Source organism: Artemia sp. Qi Xiang Cuo, chromosome 13 (assembly GCF_049724085.1).
Source record: "Artemia sp. Qi Xiang Cuo chromosome 13, ASM4972408v1, whole genome shotgun sequence".
NCBI classification, from domain to species: domain Eukaryota; kingdom Metazoa; phylum Arthropoda; class Branchiopoda; order Anostraca; family Artemiidae; genus Artemia; species Artemia sp. Qi Xiang Cuo.
In genome coordinates this window covers 38,315,217-38,329,339 of record NC_142806.1, presented here as the reverse complement: position 1 = coordinate 38,329,339, position 14,123 = coordinate 38,315,217, and positions in this window count along the sequence as shown.

Here is a 14,123-nt window from a genome sequence, read left to right as displayed (position 1 = left end):
CACTGTCTATTATCACATTATTTTTACACAGGTAACAGTTTCGGCACTTAGCTAAGATATGGTTTACGATATTAGTAAAAGAGTAGGCCTTTCTTTTATTGACCTTCCGTTGAATGCTAATACCTAAAAGATGACGATTGGATGTATCAGTAGGTAATGTGTTACCTACAACAGTAGCAAGGAGTTGTCCTCTATCATCAACGATTATCTTTATGTTAGCATTCTCTTTGAGTTCAATCATCTCCGGAGATCTGAATCTCGCATATCCACCATTTGTACAACGGAATCTTTTCGGTATTCCAAAGAAATTTAATTCCTTACTGTCATGACAATGCATGCATACATTTCCAATAGTGCTACCACTTATACTTGTTTCATAGTTTAAATACTTCTCCTTGTTGGCATTCAATGCTACAATAACATTCTCATGTGAACACACTTTATTAAAATGCTCCATCTTCACTTTTTTTTTAAAGATATGACTTAAGTGTTTATCGTTCCACTGCGTAAAAAATACTGATTTAATACACGCAATAAACTAGGTAGTTTCGATAACCGGCCATAGAGTACCAGTGGGAAAGCCGCATCGTGTCTCTGAGAAATCATAGAGTACAATTGTTAGAGCCTTAAGCATATTTTGTCATTTTAAGATACGTACAAAAAAAAAAAAAAAATAAAGTTGAATAACTTCGAAATTAAAAAAAAATAGTATGTTTTTATGAAAAAAAAATATTGAATTAGAGCCATCAGTCCTCATCATTATGAGTATCCAAAACTGGACTTAAGTTTCACATTTGAACTGGAGAATTGTATTTTCCATAATTTTCTTACATGAAAGTTGAATGATGTTTCGGTATTGTGTATTCAAGAGGTAAAGAAACTTTTTTATAATTGAATTTTTGAGCGCTGGGGACAACAGAGTCTCTCAATCCCCGCAAAGTTATTTTAAAAGGTAAAAAAATTATTTATTTAACAGAAATCCTCGCTTTTTGAATGATCACCAAGTAATGAAAAAATCACACAGAATAAAACAACAGAGTCTCTCAAACCCCGTAAAGCTATTTTAAAAGGTACAAGAATTATTTATTTAACAGAAATCCTCGCTTTTTGAATGATCACCAAGTAAAGAAGAAATCACACAGAATAAAACAACAGAGTCTCTCAAACCGCGTAAAGCTATTTTAAAAGGTACAAGAATTATTTATTTAACAGAAATCCTCGCTTTTTGAATGATCACCAAGTAAAGAAAAAATCGCACAGAATAAAACAAACAGAGTCTCTCAAAACCCCTAAAGCTATTTTAAAAGGTACAAGTATTATTTATTTAACAGAAATCCTCGCTTTTTGAATGTCCACCAAGTACAGAAAAATTCGCACGGAATAAGACAATAGAGTCTCTCAAACCCCGTAAAGCTATTTTAAAAGGTACAAGAATTATTTATTTAACAGAAATCCTCGCTTTATGAATGATCACCAAGTAAAGAAAAAAACACACAGAATAAAACAACAGAGTCTCTCAAACCCCGTGAAGGTATTTTAAAAGGTACAAGAATTATTTATTTAACAAAAATCCTCACTTTTTGAATGGCCACCAAGTAAAGAAAAAACACACAGAATAAGACAACAGAGTCTCTCAATCCCCGTAAAGCTATTTTAAAAGGTACAAGAATTATTTATTTAACAGAAATCCTCGCTTTTTGAATGACCACCAAGTAAAGAAAAAATCTCACGGAATAAAACAACAGAGTCTCTCAAACCCCATAAAGCTATTTTAAAAGGTAGAAGAATTATTTATTTAACAGAAATCCTCGCTTTTTGAATGATCACCAAAAAAAGAAAAAATCACACAGAATAAAACAACAAAGTCTCTCAAACCCCGTAAAGCTATTTTAAAAGGTACAAGAATTATTTATTCAACTGAAATCCTCGCTTTTTGAATGATCACCAAGTAAAGAAAAAAAACACAGAATAAAAGTTACTGAAAAACTATTGCATTAAAAAAAAAAAATTATCATACGACCTAAATTATTTCATCAGATAAGCCAGCACTCATAAACGATCCTTTTGAAATTCTGCTAACAACATCGATTCTCAAGGTAAAAGTTTGAATCAAACACTCTTAGCATATCGAGTGTCCTTACTGAAAAACTACTGCATTAAAAAAAAATTAAATTTATCAAGCGACCTAAATTATTTCATCAGATACGTCAGCACTCATAAACGATCCTTTTGAAATTCTGCTAACAACATCGATTCTCAAGGTGAAAGTTAGAATCAAACATTTTTAGAATATCGAGTGTCCTTACTGAAAAACTACTGCATTAAAAAAAAAATTAAATTTATCATACGACCTAAATTATTTCATCAGATACGCCAGCACTCATAAAAGATCCTTTTGAAATTCTGCTAACAACATCGATTCTCAAGGTAAAAGTTGGAATCAAACACTTTTAGGATGTCGAGTGTCATTACTAAAAAACTAATGCATTAAAAAAAAATGATTAAATTTATCATACGACCTAAATTATTTCATCATATACGTCAGCACTCATAAACGATCCTTTTGAAATTCTGCTAACAACCTCGATTCTCAAGGTAAAAGTTTGAATCAAACACTTTTAGGATATCGAGTGTCCTTACTAAAAAACTACTGTATTAAAAAAAATTATCATGCGACATGAATTAGTTCATCAAAGACAGGTCAGCACTTATAAACGATCCTTTTGAAATTCTACTAAGAACTTCGATGCTCAAGGTAAAAATTGAATCAAACATTTTTTAGGATATCGAGTGTGCTTATTAAATAAATACTGCAAAAAAATTTTTAAATTAAATTAATCATACAATCTAAATTATTTCATCAGATACGCCAGCACTTATGAACGATCCTTTTGAAATTCTGCTAAAAACATCGATGCTCAAGATAAAAGTTTGAATCAAACACTTTTAGGTTATCAAGTGTCCTTACTAAAAAAAACTACTGCATTAAAAAAAATTAAATTGATCATACGACCTAAATTATTTCATCAGATTCGCCAGCACTCATAAACGATCCTTTTGAAATTTTTCTAACAACATCGATTCTCAGTGTAAAAGTTTGAATCAAACACTTTTAGGATATCGAGTGTCCTTACTGACAAACTACTGCATTAAAAAAAAATTTAAATTTATCATACAGGAAGAAACATAGTCGGCTAGAATCCATAAGTACATGCTCTGGAAAGGTGTCAAGGAACGTAATCTCCCCCAAATAACACCATTATAAGTACTCTAAGACACCTCGCTCCCATCCCTCCAAAAATATTTTATTCAGAGATTTCTTGTTAAAAAATTATCCAATCACTAATTAGAACCAATCACACTCCTATTATTCAAACATTAATTAATATCGTTCATAGAGTCCAATTTGCGAATTCCTTATCCCTTTTGCAAATGTCAATCAAACAATTCCGATTGTAATTAATCACGTTGCTTGGAAAGGTATCCATAAGTACATGCTCTGAAAAGGTGCCAAGGAACGTAATCTCCCCAAATAACACCATTATAAGTACTCTAAGACACCTCGCTCCCATCCCTCCAAAAATATTTTATTCAGAGATTTCATGTTGAAAAATTATCCAATCACTAATTAGAATCAATCACACTCCTATTATTCAAACATTAATTAATATCGTTCATAAAAAATGTCTACGTCAAACGGGACATTCTCGTGCAATTCTTATCAATAACAAAAAACCAGTGTCTTGTACGCTTCATATCTATTACACTTTTAGGTGTGACTGTCCTTGGTAACTTAGTTTCCTTATCCCTTTTTGCAATGTCAATCAAACAATTCCGATTGTAAAAGTGTGTTTAATCACGTTGCTTGGAAAGGTATCCATAAGTACATGCTCTGAAAAGGTGCCAAGGAACGTAATCTTCCCAAATAACACCATTATAAGTACTCTAAGACACCTCGCTCCCATCCCTCCAAAAATATTTTATTCAGAGATTTCTTCTTGAAAAATCATCCAATCACTAATTAGAATCAATCACACTCCTATTATTCAAACATTAATTAATATCGTTCATAAAAAATGTCTACGTCAAACGGGACATTCTCGTGCAACTCTTATCAATAACAAAAAACCAGTTTCTTTTACGCATCATATCTATTACACTTTTAGGTGTGACTGTCCTTGGTAACTTAATTTTCTTATCCCTTTTTGCAATGTCAATCAAACAATTCCGATTGTAAAAGCGTTTTTAATCACATTGCTTGGAAAGGTATCCATAAGTACATGCTCTGAAAAGGTGCCAACGAACGTAATCTCCCCAAATAACACCATTATAAGTACTCTAAGACACCTCACTCCCATCCCTCCAAAAATATTTTATTCAGAGATTTCTTGTTGAAAAATTATCTAATCACTAATTAGAATCAATCACACTCCTATTATTCAAACATTAATTAATATAGTTCATAAAAAATGTCTACGTCAAACGGGACATTCTCGTGCAATTCTTATCAATAACAAAAAACCAGTTTCTTGTGCGTTTCATATCTATTACCCTTTTAGGTGTGACTGTCCTTGGTAACTTAATTTCCTTATCCCTTTTTGCAATGTCAATCAAACAATTCCGATTGTAAAAGCGTGTTTAATCACGTTGCTTGGAAAGGTATCCATAATTACATGCTCTGAAAAGGTGCCAAGGAACGTAATCTCCCCAAATAACACCATTATAAGTACTCTAAGACACCTCGCTCCAATCCTTCCAAAAATATTTTATTCAGAGATTCCATGTTGAAAAATTATCCAATCACTAATTAGAATCAATCACACTCCTATTATTCAAACATTAATTAATATCGTTCATAAAAAATGTCTACGTCAAACGGGACATTCTCGTGCAATTCTTATCAATAACAAATAAACAGTTTCTAGTACGCTTCATATCTATTACACTTTTAGGTGTGACTGTCCTTGGTAAATTAATTTCCTTATCCCTTTTTGCATTGTCAATCAAACAATTCCGATTGTAAAAGCGAGTTTAATCACGTTGCTTGGAAAGGTATCCATAAGTACATGCTCTGAAAAGGTGCCAAGGAACGTAATCTCCCCAAATAACACCATTATAAGTACTCTAAGACACCTCGCTCCCATCCCTCCAAAAATATTTTATTCAGAGATTTCTTGTTGAAAAATTATCCAATCACTAATTAGAATCAATCACACTCCTATTATTCAAACATTAATTAATATCGTTCATAATAAATGTCTACGTCAAACGGGACATTCTCGTGCAATTCTTATCAATAACAAAAACCAGTTTCTTGTACGCTTCATATATATTACACTTTTAGGTGTGACTGTCCTTGGTAACTTAATGTACCGGTTAGACTGCACTCCATATTCTTATGCAATTCCAATGTGTAATTGACCTATATATCACTGTCCTTGGTAAGTCAATGCACAGGTTAGACTACTTTTTTGTGAAAATCAATGTATATTTTCTTGTCCTTTTTCAATATATAGAGGGTTTTTCTTTTCTCGTTTCTTGTCCCGTTTCCATCAATACATAGATTACTACTATATTGAAGATTTGTAATGGAACAAGAGATCTAAAAAAAGGAGGCATTTGTACATAGATAATTTATTGATACAAGAAAAACACTATAAAATCATGAAATCACAGAAAAAGAAGTTAAAACTCAACAAATAGAAAAAAACATGACGTTGAAAAGCTTATAAAGGATAAAATATAAGCAATTAGAACCATAAAATCACAGAAAAAGCAGTTAGAACTCAACAAATGGAAAAACGAAAGGTGAAAAAACCTGATAAAGGGTAAAATAAGAGCAAAAACAGGCGTCAATTAAGGAAAGGCGGGGTTCCTAGCAACCAATTCCAGAGGGGAGGGGGGTGATATTACAGGTAAATTTAACCAATATATAGATACTTTGAGAACTTTTAATGAAAACGCCGCGTTTCTTTGGGGCAAGACTATGCGCCCCCGGTTGATAAGTGCACATTTGAACATTATTTTCTCTTTAAATTTCACATAATTTCGTTAGAGGTAAATTTAAGCCCTATTAGGACCTATTTCTGAGAGTTTTTAACGAAAAGCCACGTTTCATTGGGAACCAAAACTGTGCACCCTGGTTGATATGCGCACATTTAAATAGTATTTTTCCTTCAATTTTAACATAATCTGGTTAGAGGTAAGTTTAAGCCATATTGAGGTATTTCTGAGAGGTATTAATGAAAACGCCGCGTTTCTTTGGGGGCCAAGACTATGCACCCCGGTTGACAAGCGCAAATTTGAATAATATTTTCTCTTCAAATTTCCCATAATCTCGTTAGAGGTAAATTTAAGCCCTATTAAGAGCCATTTCTGAGAGCTTTTCTCGAAAATGCCGCGGATTTTCTTCAAGGAACTTGTTGCGTGCTGATTTTTTGTGCTTGAAACTTGTTGCGTGCTGATTTATGTTCATGAAACTTGTTATGTGTTGATTTTTCTCTTCGTGAATTTTATACATTGATTTTTATCCACATGAAACTGATTTTGTTCACGGAACTTGTTGCGTGCTGATTTTTTGTTCGGGAAACTTGTTGCATGTTAGATTTCTCTTCGTGAAACTTGTTTCTCTTCGTGCTGTTTTTTGTTCGTGGAACTCTTCGTATGATGTTTTTTTTTGTGAAACTTGTTGCATGTCGATTTTTCTCTTCGTGAAACTTGTAAATTGATTTTTCTCATCGTGAAACTTATTTTATTCTTGGAACTTGTCACGTGCTGATTTTTATTTGTGGAACTTTGGGGGGTGCTTTTTTTTGTTCGTTAAACTCCTTGCATTTTGATTTGTCCTTTCGCAAAAATTGTACATTGATTTTTTTTTCTCGTGAAACTGATTTTGTTCGTTTGCGCACAATTGATTTTGTGCACATTTGAATAATATTTTCTCTTCAAATTTCACATACTCTCGCTAGAAGTAAATTTAACCCCTATTAAGCGCTATTTCTGAGAACATCTCACGAAAATGCTGCGGATTTTCTTCAATGAACTTGTTGCGTGCTGATTTTTTTGTGTTTCGAACTTGTTACGCACTGATTTATGTTCATGAAACTTGTTACATGTTGATTTTTCTCTTCGTGAAACTTACATGTTGATTTTTATCCACATGAAACTGATTTTGTTCACGGAACTTGTTGCTTGCTATTTTTTGTTCGGGAAACTCTTTGCATATTGTTTTTCTCTTCGTGAAACTTGTTTCTCTTCGTGCTGTTTTATATCCGTGGAGCTTATCGTATGCTTATTTTGTTCGTGAAACTTGTTGCATGTTGATTTTTCTCTTCGTGAAACTTTTAATTTGATTTCTCTCATTGTGAAACTTATTTTGTTCATGGAACTTGTCGCTTGCTGATTTTATTTGCGGAACTATGGTGCATGCTGATTTTTGTTCGTGAAAATTCTTGCATGTTGATTTTTCTCTTCGCAAAAATTGTACATTGATTTTTTTTTCTCGTGAAACTGATTTTGTTTGTGGAACTTGTTGCGTGCTGATTTTTTGTTCGTGAAACTTGTTGTAAGTTTCTCTTTGTGAAACTTGTAAATTATTTGTTTTCTCCTCGTGATACATATTTTGTTCATGGAACTTATTGCGTGCTGGTTTTCCCTCGTGGTACTTGTTGCGTGCTGATTTTTGTTCGCGAAACTTGCTGCATGATGATTTTTCTCTTCGTGAACCTTGTACATTGATTTTTCTCGTCGTGAAACTGATTTTATTCATGGAGCTTGTTGCGTGCTGATTTTTGTTTGTTCAACTTGTTGCATGCTGATTTCTGTTCGTGAAACTTGTTATGTTTATTGTTCTCATCGCAAAATTTATATTGTTCATAGCTGAATTTTGTTCGTGAAACTTGTTGCATGTTGATTTTTCTCTTCGCGAAAATTTTACATTGATGATTATGTTCACTGATTATGTTCATGGATTTTGCTGCATGCTGAATTTTGTCCGTGGAACTTGTTGCGTGATGATTTTTGTTCATGAAACTAGTTATGGGTTGATTGTACTCCGCGTAAAACTTGTACTTTGATTTTTGTCCTCCTGAAACTGATTTTGATCATGCAACATGTTGCATGCTGATTTTGTTTGTGAAATTTAATTTATCATCATATGCTAGTAGGATGAGTTAACCTATCCTAACTTAAACATAATAGGTTAGGTTAAGTTAGGTTAGATGACGCGTCATCTAACCTAACCTAATCTAAGAGAAAAACCTTAAGAGAAAAATCAAAATGTAACAAGTTTCACGAACAAAAGTAAACACTTACTCAAGTTCCGTGAACACAAATCAGGACGCAACAAGTTCCATGAAAAAAATCAGTTTCGTGAGGAGAAAAAAATCAATTTACAAGTTTCATGAAGAGAAAATACAGCATGCAACAAGTTTCATGAAAAAAAATCAGCAGGCAACAAGCTCCACGAACAGAACGAGTTTCACATTGAGAAAAATCAACGTACAAGTTTCATTAAGAGAAAAATCAACTTGTAAAAAGTTTCACCAACAAAAATCAGCACGCAACAAGTTCCATAAACAAAAAAAAGGCGTGCAACAAGTTCCATGAAAAAAATAAGTTTCACGAGAAGAAAAATTCATATGCAAGTTTCACGAAGAGAAAAATCAGTATATAACAATCTTCAAGAACAAAAATCAGCATGCAACAAGTTCCATGAAAAAAATCAGTTTCACGAGGATAAAAATCAATGTACAAGTTTCACAAAGAGAAAAATCAAAATGCAACAAGTTTCACGAACAAAGATGAGCACGCAACAAGTTCCACAAACAAAAATCAACACGCTACAGGTTCCATGAACAAAATTAGTTTCACGAGGAGAAAAAACCAATTTACAAGTTTCGCGAAGAGAAAAAACAACATGTAACAAGTTTCACGAACAATAAATCAGCACGCAACAAGTTGCATGAACAAAACTCAGCACGCAACAAGTTCCATGAACAAAATCAGTTTCACGAGAAGAAAAATAAATGTACAATTTTCGTGAAGAGAAAAATGAACATGCAAGAAGTATTGTGAACAAAAATCAGCATGCAACAAGTTTCACGAAAAAAAAATAAGCACGCGACAAGGACCATGAACAAAATAAATTTCATGATGAGAAAAATCAATGTACAAGTTTCACTAAGAGAAAAATTAACATGCAACAAGTTTCACGAACTAAAATCAGCATGCGACAAGTTCCAAAAACAAAAATCAGCAAGCAATCACTTCCATGAACAAAATCAGTTTCACGAGGAAAAAAAATCAATGTACAAGTTTCACGAAGAGAAATAAAACAACATGCAACAAGTTTCACGAACAAAAATTAGCACGAAACAAGTTCCAATAACAAAAATATGCACACAACAAGTTCCATGAACAAAATTAATTTCTCGAGGAGAAATATCTATGTACAAGTTCCAAAAAGAGAAAAACCAAAATGCAACAAGTTTCACGAAGAAAAATCAGCATGCAACAAGTTCTACAAACAGAAATTAGCACGCAACAAGTTCCATGAACAAAATCAGTTTCATGAGGACAGAAAGCAATATACGATTTTCAAGAAGAGAAACATAAACTTGCAACAAGTTTCACGAACGATCAGCATGCAACACGTTCCATGAACAAAATCAGTTTCATGTGATTTAAAATCAATGCATAAGTTTCACGAAGAAAATAATCAACATGTAATAAGCTTCATGGACAAAAATCAGCACGCAGCAAGTTCTATGAAAAAAAAATGCATGCAACAAATTCCTTGAAGAAAATCAGCTCTACGAGGAGAAAAATCAATGTAGAAGTGTCACGAAGAGAAAAATCAACATGTAACGTTCCACAAACAAAAGGTAGCACGCAACAAATTCCATGAACAAAATCTTGCTTAAATTTAAGATGGGAGATGTTAAAAGAATTTTTCAGCTGTGGGGTGACTGAAATCTAACATTTAGTCAAAGAAATGAGACATTTGCGTTAAGAACTTTCAGAAGTAACTCTTAATATTGCTTAAATTTATCTCTAATAATGTGGTAAAGCTTCTAATTTAGTCAATTTAGAATTTAGTAAAAATATATTAAGACGCAAATACAAAGTTTAGAAATACCACTTTTTAATAAGATAAGGAACATATCCTGCCAAGTTTCTGCTTAACGGGAAATTGAGAAATTAAATCTTCCTAGCTATTACTTGGATTGTTTAAAGGAAGGTGTGGTTGATAAAAATGTATAAAAGATACATTTTATGGGAAGGGGGAGACTGTTGCTAATTTTATGCCGGACAGACCTCTGGTCCGTTGATTTAGAAATACCACAGAATATTTTCAAATCATTTTCAGTGTCTAAGTATCTTATTATATATTATTGTACTTTTCCAAGACTTGGGGTCTACTTCGGACAGCCAGTCCCAGTAGAAAATATGTATATAGTATTATTATATGTTAATTGAATAAAATTATTGCATTGTAGCCAACCTCTCTACGATCTACCTTTAGCCCTTTGAACATACCCAGTCGGTACGCCTCATTAGTCTGGTCAAAGCCTAAGGCACGCTACCAAAGTTTAAATACCTTAGGGCCATAGTTTATATCCACTATAAAGGGAGAATAAAGGCATCTACGACAACACCACTCAAATACCATAAAATACACTTTACAACAACTGGTGGCAGCGGTGGGATACTTTTCTAACACAAGCAATTTTGGACAGAAAAAAATTGAATTATGTAAAAAAAAAGAAAGAAAAAGAAAAGAAACGCGAAGGAGGATAGTCTACTGAAATAGGGTCATTGGAAGCTAGCAAATATGGAGTGAGCCAAATCACTGCTGGTATCTCGTTGTTAATTAAATGCAATGTATCTACTGCCCTTTGACTCTCTGAGGTGACACTTTCAGTCGAATTAAAAAAAAAATAGTTTTTGAAGAATTCTAAAATTATTATAATGGGAAAAACAGCAAGAGTTTACATTATGTGGCCGCAACATGCACAAGCTAGCTGTAATCTTACTACAAATAGTAGAAGATATAATAAATTAAACACTTACCAATAAGGATGGTGTATATAAATAAGAAGCCATAGATAAAATGGGTCAAAATTTAAAAGTATAGCACCTTGTAAAACAAAGTTTTCTCGGGTATAATTAATTTTACATATTAGATAAATTCCCAACGCACCATTAAGAGAAGTAACAGGGTAAGGATATTACAGGTAAAAAACAACTATGACAGAACTAATTGCACTTAGAAACGAAAGTTGCAAAGCGTCTTGTCATTTGGGGGATCCACCAAGCTAACCAAATGTATATCCGGAATAAAAGTCAAACTTGGGAGGAGGTTTGAGCTGAATGTTCGGGTAGAGTCCTACGTCCTAAAAGTAAATAGGACGTGGTGACTCTGCCCGGACACTAAACCAATAAACTGGTAGAACAGTGTAATAGTCAAAATATCACGGAAGGGACAAATTACACTCAATGACTATATAAAACTAAGGCACAAATTAAACTGAGGATAAATACCAGACGCGAATAATATAAAAGATATAAGGGAAACGACAGTGGGTACTGATAACCCCTATCTCTAAACAAATTTTGGCACGAATTAGGCATTATTTTTTTCTAAAGTACCGTAAATAAAGAATATGAGTTTACGATAAAAACCACAAAATTTTGCGGGAATCAGGATGTCGTAAAAACGTACATTCTTATGAAGAAATGAGAACTAGCAAATTCGGGGTAAAACTTAATTAAAAGTGTTCTAAAAATCAACTGAAGAATACAGTACTTTTCTAACACAAACACTTTTGTACAGAAAAAATTTAATTATATAAAAAAAATTAAAAATTAGACAACCCCCCCCCCCAACCTCTCAAAAATAAGGAGATAGTGAATTTGACCATAAATGGGCCATTAGAATAAAAACTTGTAAAATTTATTTAATAAAACATAAAACATATAAATATAGGCTTAGAAAAGACCTATTTTACTGAAAAAAAAACGGAATAAAAAGCTTTAAAAAAACCTTAGGCTTCATTGAAGTAAATAATCAAAAAAAAAAAGAGAAGGGTTCAAGTTGAAAATATAACCAAACGAAATTAAAATGAAAAGAAACTGAATGGAGTCAGTTAAACTCTGTTATACGTACTTATTGAACCTGCCGAACAATTGTACTAGTATGAAACTAGTATGAAACTAGTATGAAAATTGTACTAGATCAGTACAAAATATGTAGCATTAATTGTACTAAAATTAAAAATTGTACTAAATAAGTAGCATTTATACTACGGAACCACCGTTACAGTGGTTAACTCGGGCCGAGATTAATAGAAATATTGGAGAAAAGCTCCAAGTAGACAGGGGAAAATTATGCTCTCTTATGTGGGAGTCGTGTTCAGAAAAAAGACTAACATAGCATTAAAAATTACAAGAAGGCACATAATGTCCGTAAGGACTTAAGTTGAAGTTGAAACCTAAGATAAAACCACTAAAAGTTGGGAAGTTAAAGGGAAAATAATCATTGTCACTTGTATGTCAAAAAAATAAATTACTGTGCCCCATGAAGGCACGGTATTTTTTTTTTGCAGAAGGGTCACTTTGTTTGATAAAAGAATAGCCCGAGAGAAAACTGTGGCCACAAATAAAAAGTGTGGCAATACTATAAATAATTAATTTTTGTATGTGCAGGTTCATAATAGTCCTTTTAGCTGTAGCCGATGACAAGGGAACCTGGAAACGTTATAAGGAGCTACCAGAAGGCAGCCTGGGTAAGAAACCTTCAGAGTATAGGCAAGAGTCATTTGATACTGGCATAAGAGGTATAAGGTGAACAGCTAAAATTTTTAACTTATCAGATCCAAGTTGTAAATGAAGCCTTAACCCAAAAGGACATTAAAGCTGAAAAAAAGAGAGATTACAGGCAAAAACGTTATAAAACTGTCTCAAGTACCAAAAACTCGAAAAGAATTAGAAAGCTCAAAAGTCTGAATAAACAAACAGAAATGTCTGAATAAGAATAAGAAAATGTATATAGTCGTATTAGGAAAAGATATATATAAATTTGTATTAATGTAATTGGGAAAATATATACAATTATAAATGTATTTTGAAAACTTTTATAAATATGGAATTGTTATCGAAAGGAAAAAAAAATTATAGAAATGTAAATAGCAAAGTCATGTTATATGAACAATTGCTAGGCCCTTATATGGAGACTAATCACAGTGCTCAATTATAGTGTATAAATCTAGTAGTTAGGGAAGATTTATTTTTATTTTAAATTGCAGTTAAGACTTCTCAGATAAAAGTCTTGGCGGGCTTATTTAAAAGTTGTAAAAAGAACAAATATTGCAGTGATTGAATAAATTATTAGGGTACATAATTATTATTTGTTTTTAACAATTAAGTGGTATATCATCATAACATCGGTTAATATATATATATATATATATATATATATATATATATATATATATATATATATATATATATATATATATATATATATATATATATATATATATATATATATATATATATATATATATAGTATATAACCTAAACTATCCATGTAAATATAGTGAATTAATATGTTCAGTATTTGTGTTTTTTTATTTTTATATCATTTAAGAAGTATTCTACATTAATACTTCATAAGCAATTCATAAAACACTAATTGGAATTAATTCCAATGCTAGTCTATACCGTGTTTTAAATTTTAAATGCTTTAAGTTTTAACCAGTAGTTAAATATCCTATCTAGTTTTGCGAATTAAAAAAAATACTTGTGTAAACTATTACACTATGCTTGTATATATATACTATATTTTTATTTTCTTTAAGTTTTAACTAGTGATTTAATGCAATATATAAATGTTTGACATCGAGTCAACGTATAGATATATTTTTATTGTGAAACAATCTGTTCAGTGATTAATAATTATATATTAAGAGTAAAAAGAGGAGAAAGTAATTAAAAGCAATTAACTTTCGTAAAAAAAAGAATGCAGTGATATATACAAATTTTGAGTGTTTTTTTTACTGTATATAGGTAACAAATTATGCTTTATGTGTATACTAATGTGAATATTTATTTTAGATACA